The sequence below is a fragment of the Ceratotherium simum genome, chromosome 9, assembly GCF_057802395.1.
Source record: "Ceratotherium simum simum isolate JZ-2026a chromosome 9, ASM5780239v1, whole genome shotgun sequence".
Classification (NCBI taxonomy): Eukaryota; Metazoa; Chordata; class Mammalia; order Perissodactyla; family Rhinocerotidae; genus Ceratotherium; species Ceratotherium simum.
The window spans coordinates 31,603,327-31,618,569 of NC_141908.1; the positions used below are offsets into that span (position 1 = coordinate 31,603,327).

General features: G+C 39.3%; 1 protein-coding gene and 1 long non-coding RNA gene across 19 annotated transcripts in view; one reads left to right on the forward strand and one right to left on the reverse strand.

Moving 5' to 3' along the window:
- LYPD6B (LY6/PLAUR domain containing 6B) overlaps nucleotides 1-15,243 on the forward strand; it is a 164,105-nt gene that overhangs the window by 134,770 nt on the left and 14,092 nt on the right. The gene's annotated exons all lie outside the window — the stretch shown is intronic.
- Nucleotides 3,226-15,243, reverse strand: part of LOC147916257 (uncharacterized) — an 85,810-nt gene continuing 73,792 nt past the window's right edge. The window contains exon 4 of the long non-coding RNA XR_015553194.1: nucleotides 3,226-3,633. This is a non-coding gene — a long non-coding RNA (uncharacterized LOC147916257). The remainder of the gene's footprint in view (nucleotides 3,634-15,243) is intronic.

A 15,243-nucleotide genomic window follows, 5' to 3' on the forward strand; every position in this document is an offset into this window, starting at 1 on the left:
CCTTTTTTTTTTTTTTTTTTTGATAACTAGAATGCCTTCAGGAAAATAAGGTGAACATGTTGCAGTAAACTCTCGGGGTGGAGGGGTATACTGGGTACCTCTTACTACACTGGGGATTTAATTTGTGATGGGTAAGCCTAGTGATCAGTAAAACTTGATTTTTCCCTCTTTCAAGCTTGATATCTGTAGTGTACTTTATGCTTCTGGAAGAATTGAACTTTGTTGGAAGGGTGAAATTTCCGAACCAAGAATGGGGACGTGGGAGCTATGAGTTTGCTGAAAATCCTCAAACTACCAGGATACCCAAGTCCTGGTTTAGGATGTGTAGACTGAGCCTCAACATGATGCCTGGTCAGTGCTGTAGATGTAATCGCCTGTCTGCACCCATTCATTCACTGTGGTGATATCTGCGCAGTCTCAGCCAGCGCACTGCTTCTTTTTTTTAAAGAAAAAAATTTTTTCCTAAGATGTTTCCTCTACTTGGCCAAACTAAATGTGTGTATATTTGTTCTTTGCAGATTTGCTTATTTTTGGAGGCTCCTGCATGGTTTGAGTGTTAGCAATATGTTTTGCTACCTACAAAAGCTACGGGAGTCAGTAGCATTTTTAGAAAAGGAAATGTAGTAAAGTTAATCATTCTCCGTAATCCATTGTCCCTATAGCAACTGCCACGTGTCTGCCATTTGTACATGGACTGCCTTCATCACTGTATTCAAATCAGTTTAGGGCATGAACCCTGTCTTACTTAAATTTTTATTTCTGGTTCCTCACACAGTACACAGTAGGTGCTCAAGAATGTTTATTAAATGAATGAAAAAGGAATATATAGAGCCAGCCCTGATGGCCTAGTGGTTAAAGTTTGGCGCTTACTGCTTTGGTGGCCTGGGTTCGTTTCCTGGTCGTGGAACCACACCACCCGTCTGTCAGTTGCAATGCTCTGGTGGCGAATCACATAGAAGAACTAGAATGACTTACAACTAAGATATACAACCATGCACTGGGGCTTTGGGGAGGAAAAACAAAAAAAGAATACATATATGTACACACATACAAATACATGTATATGTGTGTGTATACATGTATATTTATATATATGCATCTTCAATTTTAAAAGTTTATTTGATTAGTACTTTCTCAGCTAAGGAAAACTCCAAAGATAAATTTGGATTGATGATGCCAAAACATGACGCTTTCCAATCCAATGCTCAACATAATTACCCACGTGAAAGGAAGCCAAATGCGAGGAATACATTCATCAATGTGCGGCCATGCTGCAGCTGCAGAACGTCGCCAAGTGTTCTTAGGTCTGTCCTCCTGCAGGGCCCAGTGAACCCAGACCCAAAGGGATTCTTGGAACAGCTCTCTCTACTTCCTGTCATGAGCTACCATTGCCAAAAGGTACAGACAGTTACATAAAAGCCTAAGCAGGGTGGCAGTGTTGTAATAAACAGCTACCTAGTAGGCCTCCTTAAAGTGGTAAATTCCTGAGGTTCTGGAATTTTCCTTGAAGGATTTCATAACCAAATCAAGCTTGTTAGAATGCTGATGATTGCAGCTGCTGCTGTTTTCCTGAGGAAAGCTCCTGGTTCGATGTCAGTTGGATACTTACGTACTTCAACCTCTCTGTCTCTCTCATACAGACTTGTAGCCTTTAACTGTTTCAAGTTAATAGTGAGAAATGAGATAATCTTTGCTGTAAAATATGTGCTGAGCACTAGCCGTGTGACTAATACTCACAAGTCCCTGTCTTTTCAGTCTTCTCATTTAAGTGTAGTATGTGATATGCACATCCCCTATGCAAGTATTTTTTTTCTTATTATTAAATCCCTTGTCCCATAAAGTGTTCCTTAAAAGAAAAGGTGACTTGACTTTCACACCTCCTTTCTTCATTCTATAATATTCAGCCAACATCTGGGCACCACTCTGTGCCACGCCCATTGCTAGAGATGAGAGAGGACTCCTGCCTTCGGGGAGCTTGAATATGGTGAGAGGGGAGACAGGTACCTCCCTTTGCACAGATTCTTCTTCCCACTGGAGAATCTGGCACCGCAGCCTGAACAGTTGCGTGGGCTTCTGGGGGCATTCAGGGGTTAAAGGCAGGGTTTTCTCAGTGGACTAATTAAAGAAATGGAGGAGAACGGTTAGGCTCTGAAGCCCCAAACTTGAACAATCTCCATTAGCCTTGGAAAATAGCAGTGATTGCCACCCGCTGACACACCACCCACAGACAGGGAGCAGGTGTTCTAGAGCGGCCAGGCCTCCTAGAAGCAGAGCCAGGTCAGTATCCCTGATGAGAGCAATTACAGTGACTCCCTGAGCAGGTTCATAATTTGCTTAATCACACTCTCTTCACTGAACTGTGGTTTGGCTTAGGACATTTTACGGAAAAAAAAAAATGAAAGGTTTGGGGAAAAGGAAAGGAAGCAATTAGGGAGAGAGAATTCAAATTGATTCTCCTCCCTAGTCAGTTTGGGGTTGGCAGAAATAAAAGCAAATGACATCAATGACCAGGTGTAAATATAAGGAAGCTGATTTGGAAAATGGGTCCTTTGAGTCTTGTTTGGGTGAGAATCATTGAGATCACAAAAGGAAGCAGCTGGTAAGTTCCGGAAACCTTTTTGTGTTAGCCCAGAATTTGAATAATGCACTAAATGGAGTGTAGTGCATATATTTAAATATTTATGTACAAATGGCTGTCATTTCTTGGCCTGCACTGTCATGGTTGCATGACTTGATACAATTGTTTTTAAGTGATCATTTTCTAGATGCTCGAAAGGCATTGTACAGAAGATGAGAATCACAGCAAACTAAACAAAGAAAATGTAGAAGAGACTATTATAAACCAAATATATCCATCATAGCTTGCCATTGAAGAAGTTTGGGAGGCAGTATAGTGTAGGGATATAGGATGAAGGAGTTTGGAATTGGACCTGAATTTTAAATTTTATCCATGATTTACTAGCTTTGTAGCCTCGGGTAAGTTACTTTAAACTTCTTTAAATTTCAAATTCCTCTCTTTAAAACTTGAAATTCCTCACCTGTCAAGTGGAGATCATATTAGCACCCACCTCACAGGGGTGTTGTGAGAATTAACTGAATTAATGGTGTTAGGTGTCTGACACTGACAAGCCCTCGATAAATGTTAGCTTAAAAAGGAGACTATTCTGTGTGAGGATGCATGGAGGAAACCATTAACAAATCATTGGAGAGTCAGATCTCCGTGCAGGAACTTTGTTTCAGAGACCGAAGCTACATCAATGAACAAAACGATGTCTGGCACATAGTCTGTGGTCTATCAATATTGATTGAATAACTGAATAAATGTGTTTAGTCCATTTAGAGTGTATAAATTGGATTATCTTATGAAATTAATTAAAATGTACATTTTAAATGAGGAAAGTATAAGGAAAGAAATACTGGGTGAAAATTTTGAGTCTGGCAAAGGTATATTTTTCAAATAATTAGCCGGCAAAATGTCCTCTTATTTCCCATCAGGGACACAGTTTGATTCCATTTGCTTCCCACAGATCACATGATTTAGGGGAGCACTTTTGTGACTTTCCAGATGGTCTCTTCCTGGGTGCATCGTTCCCAGTTCCTTTGCTCTCCTGTTTGGACGGTGTTAAGAAGAGACTGCAGGAAAGAGACAAGCACACATTTATACCACTGATTATCAACACTCTTTTCTCGCATTTACTTTCAGATCATGACAATTTAATATCCCGGTGATGGAACTAGAGGCTCAGAGGTGCCGGATCCTGGAGTCTAACTGCATCACTGTTCTATTTGTAAATAGGCCACACCCAGGGTCTCTTCTAAACTCTCTTGTCAAGGCGTGGGCTGGTTGGTTCTGCCCTGTCTGTGCGCAGTGCCTTCCTCTGCTCCCCAGTATTCCAAAGCCCTTGCTTGGAGGGTGGGGAAAGGGATTGACGTTCTCCGCCTAACCCTAGCCTGAAGTCATTTCTCAGACAAGAGGTGGTGGACAAATACTGCCTTTGGAGGAAGATGTACAAATTTGCCAAAGAAAGGAATGCAGTTCTGGGACCTCCTAACTCCAGGATTATGTAAATCATTCAACACTAGTAGAGTTGAAATTATGAAAGAAAACAATTTCCATTTGTACTACAGCTAATTAGTCTAAGGAAAATGGTGACAGAGGATGTATTCTGTAACTTCTCAGGAGGTAGCCCTGGAAGTCTGGCTCCAAAGAGAGGGTTTTAAACATACCTCCAAGATGTTACAAGTGGGTAGCTAATATTTATTGAGTTTGTACCATCTTCCAGACATTATTCTAAGTGCTTGAGACATATTAAGTCACTCACTTGAGGTCATTGTTTTTTATTATCTCCTTTTTACAAGGAGAAAACTGAGGCATGGGGAAGTTAAGTAACTTGCCCAATGTTAGCACTAACTTTTAACACTCAATTCTATATGTAAAGAAACTGAAATGCTGAGAAATAGCCCAGGTAAGGCAAAATATTTAGCTTGTCACTTAGCTAACAGGAATTTCCCCCCTCACTATATGTGCATAAGGCACCATCGCATCCTTTCCTGTGGGAGTGGGTTATAGCCCCCTCTTACCGATGACGCCTTCATGCCAGGGGCTAAGAGAGAGGCTTCCCAGGCTACCTCCCCTTGTCTACTTGAAAGCTTGAAATCAGGGATCCTAGAATCTCAAATGGAGTCATAGGAGATGAGCTATTTCTCATATTTCAAAGAGCCTAACAGAAACTGTTCATTTAGGGGCAATAAAACAATGTGGGCTAATGAGTGTATAAAAACTGTTTTTTTTGCATTTGTCAAAATTATATATCATGTTAATGTAATGATTTAGTTATTTTGTGTGGGTCAGACACTTTTCCTGGCAATTGTCCATTTTTAATCTTAAAAATGGGTAACTATTTTCTACATCCAGTTTAGATAAATCCTTCTAATCATGGAATCTGGGGTCTGCAGTGGGGGCAAGATAGAAATGGACCTTGGGAATGAAAAAAGTAGCACCAAATTAGCCTATAGTGTAAGACAGATGTGTTGCTAAGAGTCAACAATCGCAATATACCTGAATGGATATAACGCTTCTGTTCTGAAGGAAGCAGTGCTTTCCTGGCTGTTAATCTTCCTTACTTGGTACTGGGTATATTTATGCATATATAAGTGAATACATATTGTATTTTTTATTCCATTCCCTCTCTAACACAAAAAATGGCATAAGGTATTCGTATCTCTATATCTATCCATGTCCATTCATATATATATCTATGTCCTAGAATTTTTTTCACAGCAGGATATAGGGAGCATCCTCATTTTTTTTAAATGGCTGCATCATATTCCATTGTATATATGTATATATTTGTATATGTATATACTTGTACTTTTGTTGTTAGTGCCATCAAGTGGATTCTGACTCCTAGTGACCCTGTGTACAGCAGAGTGGGACCCTGCCTGGTGTTTTTGCACCATCCTCTCACCTTCTGGCACAATATCAAATAATGCTCTGCTGCTATTCACAGGGTTTTCATGGCCAATTTTTTTGGAAATGGATGGCCAGGTCCTTCTTCCTAGTCTTTCTTAGTCTGGAAGCTCTGCTGAAACCTGTCCGCCATGGGTGACCCTGCTGGTATTTGAAATACCAGTGGCATGCCTTTCAGCATCACAGCAATACGCAACCGGCACAGTATGACAACTGACAGATGGATGGTCCCTGAATGGAAATGAACCTGGGTTGTGGCGATGAGAGTGCTGAATCTTAACCACTAGACCACCAGGGCTGGCTATATATATGTCTGTGTGTATATATATATATGTATGTATACACACACACACATACTCCTTTTGATGGACACTTGGGTTGTTTCCAATCATTTGCTAGTACAAACAGTGTGGCAGTGACTATCATGGCAATATATTATTGTGCATGTATGCAGGCTATCTGTAGAAAAAATTCCCAGAAGTGAGATTTTGGGTCAAGGGTAAATGCATTTGAAATTTTAGTAATGTTACCAAGTTGCTCCTTAGGGGTCCCATTCCCACCAGTAATACATAAAAATGACTGGTTTCCCATGGTCTCCTCAAAGGAAAGTGTTAGAAAACATTTCTATTTATCAGACTAGTGAAGATCTGGAAGTTATAAAGTGTACTTTTAATGTGCACTTCTCTTGCTTGAAAAGGTGCTCAACTTTTCTCATGATGTTGAAAGGCCATTTTATTTACTTTTCTATGAAATGTCTATTAATGTTCTTTGCTAATTTTTCTGTTGGGTTGCTGATAATTTTCTTATTGATTTCTAGTAGCTCTTTCCATATTACTGAGATTATTCATTGTTTTGTCTGCGATATGAGTTGAAAATATTTTCCCCAGGTGGTTATTTGTTTCTTGACTTTGCTTATGGTATTTTTTTTGTCATGCAGAAGTTATTGTTGTTTAATGTAATTGAATTTATCAAACTTTAATTTTATGACTTCTGAGTTTCGAATCATAGTTAGAAAGGCCTTTCTCCACTCCAAGAAGTCACTCATATTTTCTTCTAGTACTTTTTAAAAAACCACTTTATTATGGAAAATTTTAAGCATATACAAATTGAAGAAACTAGTATAATGAACCCCAAGTACCCAGCATCCAGCTTCAATATTAAGAATATATTTTGCCAATATTATTTTACCTTTTTCTCAGCCATTTTGACAATATTTAAAGCAAACCCCAGGCATCATATTATTTTCTTTGTAAGTGCATCAATATATATCAATAACATATAAGAACTTTTTAGAACATAATCTTAAAGAATTACTGGTGTAAAAATGAGAAAAAGGTTATCTAATACCATTCTGTGTTCAAATTTTCTCTTCTGGAACTTTTATGGCTTTGTTTTCTGTGTGTACAGTACGAACTATGTATCTAACCTTATGTTTTCCTGGCTACCTAATTGTCCCAACTCAACTTCTTAAAGTATGTCCTTACCTTACTGGTTTGAGAAGCCACCTTTACCATATAACAAATTCCCATGTGTATTTGAGTCATTTCGGGACTTTCTGTTCTGTTCCATTTGCCTGTATACTCATATGCTACTATTATACTGTTTTAATTACTGTAGCATAAGAGAATGTTTTAATGTCTATCAGGACTAGTCATTCCCCAAATGAAATAGTCATCTACTCCAACTCATGCTATGTAAAAATGGCAGAAAATTATAGTTCACAACCCAGCCTGTTCCGGTCAGGGTTAGGCCCGGTGATTTAGAAATCAACAAGGAATGGGAGTTGAATGTGTGAGAGTAAACGTAATCCCTCAGGAAATAATAGTAATCACACACTATAGGAAAGTAAATAGTAATAATATAAAAGCCTGAAAGCCGGGGCAGGTCCTTATCTAGGAGGTGGGAGGAGGAAGAGGAACCAGTAAAGGAAAAAGGACATGGTTTTGGTGGTTGAAGCTTGCTTCTCCCTTGGAAATAGCCAATCCTGGTTCTCTTTGGCAAAGTCAGAAAGGCCGACGGTAGAGAAGTGGAGAAATATTTGCTGTGTGCAAACTCTGGGGAACTGATCAGAGATACGAAGCATGCTGCACAGCACCAAGGGCCTGGGTAAAGTGTATCAAGGAGGCTGTGCCATCATTCTGCTCTGGGCTATTCGCAGGCCTGGACAGGCAGTAACCTTGAACTCCAAGGCTGCCTGTGGGCTGGCTTGTGTCTTTGTAGGTATGAGAATGAACCTCGCCTTGCATTTCCCAGGAAGAGGGATGAAGATGTATTATTCTCAGCCGTCTTTCCAGGAGACAATACTAAATCTACCTAACAAGATAATTTTACTGGAAAAGATCTGAGAGAGATGACTTCTAATACAAACTGTCGTGGGAAAGGCATCTAAAGTATTTAGCAGGGGCAAATTATAATACATTTTTTTACCTTTAAAATGCACTTATCTGCTAGACTTTGTCTGCTGCTTCACAAAAGCCCAGAGAATGATAAAGTGGTTAGAGCATGGAGAAAAGGCCTGGATTCCGGAGTGAGTGGAGAGACTGGACCCAGATTGCTGCGTTCTGACTTCATTCCCCGGCAGACACCCTTAATAACCTTTGGCATAGCACTTAACCTCCTCATCCCCAATTTCCTCCTTATAACTTGCTGATGAGCACCGTGCACTTACCTCACAGGGATGTGGGAAGATTAATTAGTTTCAGATGGGAAAGTTCCTTGACGATGAATCATTTGGCCTAGTGAGTCTGCTAATTTGAGGCTGCACAGCCATGAGTTGGGTAACCAACTGCTGTCCAAACCCAGACACCAAAGGGCAAATGGAAATCAGTCTGCCTGAGTCAGGGGAATGGACTTTGCAAACTGAATGAATGGGTGAGGTCAACCTTATTCAAACATTTATTCAAGGATTTCTTACTGAGTATCTATCCAGCGCAAATGGTAATGGGCAGCCATGGTGGGGGCTGGGGAGAGGTTACCGAGTTGTGATAAGCCCTGAAGTGCAGGCACCGTGCTGGCTGCTGGAGAGGTTATTATCCCAGTGGAAGGTGATAGCCCAGAATTGCTACTCCGTGGACCAGAAGTCATCTTTGCCATCAGTGATGTGAGCTGGGCGTCAACTACAGGGGGCCCCACATTCTGGCATACTCTGAATAATAAGTAGGGTTATTGGTGCTTCCTCAGTCCCCTCACTTTCAAGATGTCAACGTTGTCAAATCTCTAAGCCAGTCTTCTCTCTTAGATGCTTTCTGTGAAGAGAATCTTTGTGTCCATTAACAAAAAGGGAATAGAAAAGAGAAGAATCCCTCTTTTGGCCTCTTTGACTTGTTGCATGCCACTGTTTTAAAAAGTATGTTCAAGCTGTGCTTGTTTTAAGCACAAGGTAAAAGGGACTATTTTAGGCATTATCGTAGAACACTTTCTCTGCCAATAAGGAGCTTTATGGTCTGGAAATTGGTACAGAATATGGATGAGATCTCAATGTACATTTCAAGTTGAACTTTTTTTTTCTTTCCTTTCGGGTGTCCTTGAGTAAGGGTAGCAGGGAGTGGAAGAGGAGGAGGAAAGAAAATGACTAATAAAGGTGGTTACGAGTAACTTTGGAAGGTGAAGTAATGGATTTCTCTTGGCAAATGAGGCTACCAAGAACATTATCCCAGTGGGAAGGTTTGGGACTGCAGAAGATGAGAGGTAACCGGAAGAATAACCAGAGGGCAGTTCAGGAGAAGGTTCTTAATTTAAGTGAGAAGCCCATGGCATGTGAAAATCTAGTGTTTCCTGAAATACAAGATTTTATGAAGGAGAAGGTAGGCCAAAGCACCATTGCATTAATATGGAATTCTGTATTAATGATATTCCATATTAATGATTAATAATATTAATTCATTTTTTCAGTGAATATATTACATTTAAATTTACATCTCTGTGCAGATATTTATAGGTACTATAATGCAATAAGAGGGTACAGCCTTAAGTATACTAAAGCTTCAGTGGGCTTCAGTGCTATTTCCATAACAATATATGGTATTTTTTGTCTCAGCTCTTTTATTAAAGTTCAAGAATCTTGCTTATCTCTCTGTCTACTTATTTAATGATGTTTCTCAGTGATGGTGGGAGCAGAAGATTTTTGTGGGGTTTCACCTTTTTCTGGAAGGGGCAAAATGTGGATTTTTGTGGGGTTGTGATCTTTGCATGAGATTATAAAATATTCTTTAGCTAGATTTATCTTCTGGTTAATATTCTCATTTTCTTTCTAAAGCCTTCATTCTTAACTGTGATTGGTTTGTGGCATGAATCAATTGCTGGAAATCCAATCGTTGGTGTCCTATAACTGAACAGTAACAATTGCTCTTATGCTTTCCTAGTAAAGAGGTACTGTTTATTCACTGTAGTTGTTCCTATAATAGCTATGCTATAACGAGCCAGGACACTGGTCCAGAGTGGCTCTTTTCCTGGTATTTCAAGACTTGATGCAAGGCTTAGTCAGGGTCCTGGCAGGAACAAGATGACATATTCAGACTGATGTGATTTGAGAAAATTAATAAGGGGCTGTTTACAATGGTGTAGACTAGATTTAGGGAAACCAGCAAGTGATGGTACCAGACTCCAGACTTGGCAGCAGAGAATAGCCATTTCTATCCTATAGGCCTAAAGGGCAAGGAAAGAAAATGGTTACCAGACCCCAGGAGATGGTAGCTTTGGAGTCAGCCACCTGACAGGAGCTGAGGGATATGATGACAGCCTGGGGAGAAAGTCAGGGGAATACATACCCTAGTCTCACTCTCTTCCCACCTTCCAATCTGCCAGGTCCCAGCATTGGCCAAACCAAGTCGGAAGTCAGTGGGAAAGGGAACTGGATGAGTGGTTTTGTAGCTCAGCTTCCCAGCGCACAGAGCAGGGAGTGGGGTGGGATGGAGGGTGGGTCTGGAGGGGCAAAAGGTGAAAGCCCAGCAGAGTTCACTTCCCTTTTACCCTACTAGGATAGCTTGGGAAGATCATGTGGTTGTAGCATTTTTAAAGCCCAACATAGTGTGTGTTGAACAACACATGAGTATGCTAGGCCATCATTGGGCAGACCTTCAGTTGCTGAAAATAGAGTGCTCACAATCTCCACATGGTTAACCTAAAATCTAAACAATCAAAATGGAAATGGAAATTCTGTTAGTAGAAAAGATGAAAAACCTTTTTTTTTTTTTTAAAGAAAAATTGTTTTTATTGATAATGCCTGCAAGTATGTGAGGCCTTGAGAGACCTTCAGCCCATCTCCTAACCTTCAGACTGGAACTTGTTCTGCCCAACCCAGTGCTAAGCAAGAAAGGACAGTCTTATGTCCCCAAACAAACCTGAAGTGTTTTTCAGGGTAGAGACTAACCCATGGGCTGGAGTAGACACAGTTTCCATGAATGAGAAATACTGGAATTGGGCCTGTGAAGAAGAGTGGGAAGGAGAAGGTCATGACACATGTGAGAGCACAAAGCTTGTTGCTTTTTAAAGCAAACTTTATAAGAATTGCTGCATAATACTTACAAATATGGGCAAAGGATACAGATTTATCAGGAAGCAGATGTGTTCTACTGAGACCTGAATATTGTTCCCACATATATTCTAGAGTAGTTTTCTTAAAATTGGTCTTCAGAAGAATTTTACATCCTTCTGTCATATATGCTCAGATAATCATAGAATTTGAAAGCAATATACATACAAAATGTGTATATTGAATTTCAGTCTTAAATTAGTCAGCTATTGCATGATCTTAATGATATTGGTATCATAATGAGTTGGTAGGCAATCCATAGGGGGACCATAAATCTCTACATTTAGCTTTCTAACTGAGTTAATAATTTGACAATTAGAACAGCAATGGTTAGGAACTTATTCATTCTCTTTTAATTCCCACAACAACTCTCTGTAAAACAGATATTTAATATCTTTATTTTACTGATCGGAGAAATTGAGTCTCAGAGCAATAAAGGGGTCGGGCTAGAGGTAGTAGATCCAACGAGTGACAGGGTCAGAATTCACACCCAGGCCTGAGTGCCTCCAAAGGCCATTCTTCCCCCATTATACTAGGCAGCATTTGCACTTGACTTTACCCTTGTGGGATCGTGAACCATTACTTAAATATAGTTTTTCGTGTTGCAATTAAAACACTATTTAATGCACATAATTTTTCAGTTTCCTCTGGGAATATGAAATTATGCACATATATATCTTTATATATGTACATTTCCTTCTGCTCCAAGTGGTAATAGTGACAATTTATAGTGCAAGTGACACGCTGTAACTTTGTTATATATGCAGAATGCAGAAATTTTTTATTAGGATTGCTTTTATAAGCTTGTCAGCTTCCAGAGAGTTCTTTGAATAATCTGTTCTGGATTTTGTGACTATGCAAAAGTCAGCACGATATTCTCTTGCCATAGCATATAGTTTATTGTTGGTTTTTCAAATGCCCTCCTGTTTCAGAATGATGTCCACGATCATGTTCTTTACTTGTGTAATATATTTTTAGATATAGAATCAAGAATAAAGTTGAGCTAGTGGAGACTCTGTAAGCAATGGTCAGTGACATGAAACCCTAGGACAGAAGAAAGATGACAGGACAAATGCGTAGTAACAATTCTGTATCCTAAAGCTCTCCCAGTTGAGAGATAATCATGCAGGTGCTGAAAGCAGTGGACATGATTCATAATACAGTCTCTTAAACAGAGTTCTAGGGATACTTTTACAACCTGGCACATAGTTATATATATGTTATATAGTTATATATAGATGTGTATATATATACACATATGCCTATATGTACGTGAGTATGCCTATATTCATATTAGAATATATACAGAGAGATTCAAATGAGAAACACATCTGTGTGAACACTATTTTTATGGTCATTTTTCTATGTCAGCTAAGACTAAATGAAGTCAAAAGTGCTAGCCATCGCCTACATACCAAGTAACCTTGAAAGCTAAGTTTTCTGAGCTGAGTTCTGTATGCCATGTCTTAGAGAATGCATCCTTGGGATGAACCACTTCTCCACTCAACAAATGTGGAATAATGGATCCTTAACCAGCTGTCGGACATTTCAGCCTAGATTTCTATTATGAGAGCTTCGATTGGTTTTTAAAAGAAATGAGTTCAGTAAAGCAAGCAAGGATATGGAACAAAAAACAATATCTTCCGTGACCAGCCTGTGTTGCCACTCAGTTTATATCTGCACGGTTCTGCCAGTGGAATCGCTCATTAACGGTACCAGACACGTGTGCCCCGGCAATTCTCCTGCAGAACTTCTGTCCAGTTATTGTTTCTTTCTCTCAAATTTAAAGACACCCCTATCCCATGGAAAAGAAAAATATCTCTCTCATTTACCTACTTGAAAGCAGAAATATCTCCATAGAGTTACCTTTTAATATCACACCCTTAGCTTTTTTAAAGAAACGGCCAAATGAAGGATGCATGCGGAGCTCTTTGAAACAAATTTCAGGCATTATCCATACGTTGTTGGTGTTCTCTGTATGATAACGCATAGGGCCCATTAATTTGAGAAGTAAGTATCAGGGAGAGTTTCCTTTTATCAAATAATGAGAATATGTGTCCCACGTGTGTCTCCCTTGGTTCCTAGGAAGTACAGAGTGAAGAGTAACACAGCAGAGGAACACCATTCATGGAAGGGGTTAGAATCTTTCCTCTCCTCTCGTCCAGTGTGGTTTTTACTGCATGTTTTGAGAGCCTTAATGCCTCCTGAACATTGTTTATGGAAGCAAACTGGGTAAAAATTATTCCATCCATGTGAAGGATATTCTCAAATTTCATCAATTAACATATTTTTATTAGGTTCCTACCATTTGTCCAAATAGTTCAATAAAACATGAGAAGCCAATCTTGCTGCTTTTTAAAAGGAGTCCAGTTTCCAATTCCTAAACGCCTAAGCTGTTTCATCTTGTCCATGTGCAGTTCTCACCACCTTTCTCCTCCAGTGTCATGAAAGCCTTCTCAAAAAAGATGTAAAAGCATATCTTTGACAAAAATGCAGCTGAAAAGCTATTACTTTGGAAGTGTCTTTTAATTTTTTCTTAAAATTTGAATCACATTTAAAAAGATGTCTTTAAAATTGATTAGACTGTTTCTCCAGCCAAATTACACACTTATGGGCCCTGTATTAATTCATGAATAGATTTAAAATTGATTTGCATGATGAAATTATTTTAATATTAGCACTGTTTTAGACATTATCTTTTATCAAGTTGCATGTAGTAGAAAAAAATTCTATCTTTAGCACTGCAAAATATATAGCTTTATGTTTAGAAATGAGATACTCCTTTCTGTGAGTTTGTATTCTTTAAAACAGTACAGCAGGAATCTGAAATATTATGGGAATACTGTATTACATTTATGACTTTTTATGGCATAACTGGAATTCTTCATTAATATCCTTCCATAAAGATCATAGAATATTAGAAGTGGAAGGAACCTTGGCAGCCATTCATTCCAACTTCCCACTTGATAGCAAGAGAGAGAATTTTTGAATACTCTTAAGAAATAAGTGCACAGAACTCAATACTGTTTACCAGATTTGGTCCAGCTAATATGGAATGAAGCTGGGCAATTATATCCCTTGATCTGATCTCTATTCTCCTGCTAATGATGTCTTAAGAAGGAGAGAGGGACGGAGGGAGAGGGGGAGCAGGCACCTAACGTTTCTTGAACACCATCTAGGTGAAAGGTGCTTCACCTGTGTGATTGCACTCACTCCACACAACTTAGAACATTTACCTTTTCTTACTGGCAAACGGGGACAATACTTCTTAACTCTGTGGTCACCTGATTAGCAAATATAGAACGAGAATTATATTCTAGATCTTTCTGAATCTAGAGCCCATTGTTTTTCCTTCCCTCAAAGATGATTGTATTCACTCTTGGCAGTCACATCTCACCAGTGGCTCCCATTGACTTTTTGGCTCCAATACCAGATGAGAGCACAGGGGCTGTGTGTCTCTTGTTCACTCTTGTATACTAAGTGGTACCTGGTATAAATGGTACCTGGTATAAATGCATGAATTATAATCATGCCACTTTCAAGATCTGGATAAGCCGTAATGAGAAGCTGAATCATGATTCTATTTTTCCCTGTTGAATGTTGTTCTCCAAGAGTAAAATCCGTGGTATTCCATGGAGATTTTGTATTTTCAGGTGAAGATGATGGATTGAGCATAAGCTAAACATCTGTCTCATATTTTGCTTCAGGCACATAGAAATGCTGGATTAAATATTTTTAAAATTAAAGAAATGCATATTTAAACTTAGGGGGAAAAAAGAACTCATATATCAGAAATAGAGAACCTGTGAGAGAAGGTAGAAGCTGAAGCCTTAGTGGCTGGGCTCGCAAATCCCCAGCAAGGTGAGCAGCTGAGACCTCAGTTCCCCTGCAAGGGAGGGAGCTAGATCAGAGTCTCAATGTAAACCTTGTGAACACCCTTCCTGAATTTATGGGAACCAGAATATTTCCATTGGCCAACCTCTCCTAACAGCCAGAAGCAAGTAGGACCACCTTTGTTGTGGATGGTCAAGTTTTCTGGAAATTTCTCCTTTTGTGAGGAGCATTTTCATCTATTCCACTCTTTCTGAGTAAAATTTCAACACTCATTTAGAATTTCCTCTTTGCTTTCTATTCTTTTTATAGGGGAAGTCATGCCTATTAAAGTTTGTCGTTAAAGTGTCTTAGTGTGGGATAAGTGATGCTTGCAGTAAGGTGTGAATGCGAGTGTCGAGAGGCATGTTGG